This window comes from Branchiostoma floridae, chromosome 9 (genome assembly GCF_000003815.2).
Source record: "Branchiostoma floridae strain S238N-H82 chromosome 9, Bfl_VNyyK, whole genome shotgun sequence".
Classification (NCBI taxonomy): Eukaryota; Metazoa; Chordata; class Leptocardii; order Amphioxiformes; family Branchiostomatidae; genus Branchiostoma; species Branchiostoma floridae.
In genome coordinates this window covers 15,578,059-15,578,617 of record NC_049987.1, presented here as the reverse complement: position 1 = coordinate 15,578,617, position 559 = coordinate 15,578,059, and positions in this window count along the sequence as shown.

The following is a 559-nucleotide window of genomic DNA, read 5'->3' as shown; positions in this document are numbered from 1 at the left end:
TGAATATTCGTCTGAAATATGGGAGTTCCGATTGATAATGCATGACTTTGTTTAGGACCAAACGACCGAATGGGGACGGAGGAAGCGGAAGCGGTCGGCGGAACGAACCTTGGTTAACGTTAGGTCATCTTTATCCGTGGGGTAACCGATATCCGTTAATTGTATTTGAAAATAGGGTATTTGGGTTTCGTCAAGTTGAAAGACAGTAGTTTCACACTGCAATACAGGTATTATGAAAATGTTTCAATTTGAAACCTGCGTCCGTTGACCTGAAATCCCTACCCCATGGCACAGTTTTTCAAAACAACGAATTTAGGTTACCCAACGGATAAAGGTGAACAAGCGTTACACACAATAGGATGGATGCCAGGCTATCAGACTTACCCTTTTGCCTGGGAGTGCTCTAACGGGCTGACATATTCAGCTCGGGCAACTTTCCAGTTTGCGTAGTTGCGAGGCAAGTTCCCCAAAACCTGCAAAGACAAGGGCAGGACAACCAAATTTTAACAAATCATTTCATTTAACTCATTTTCTTCAAATCAGAACTTAATGTATGTGT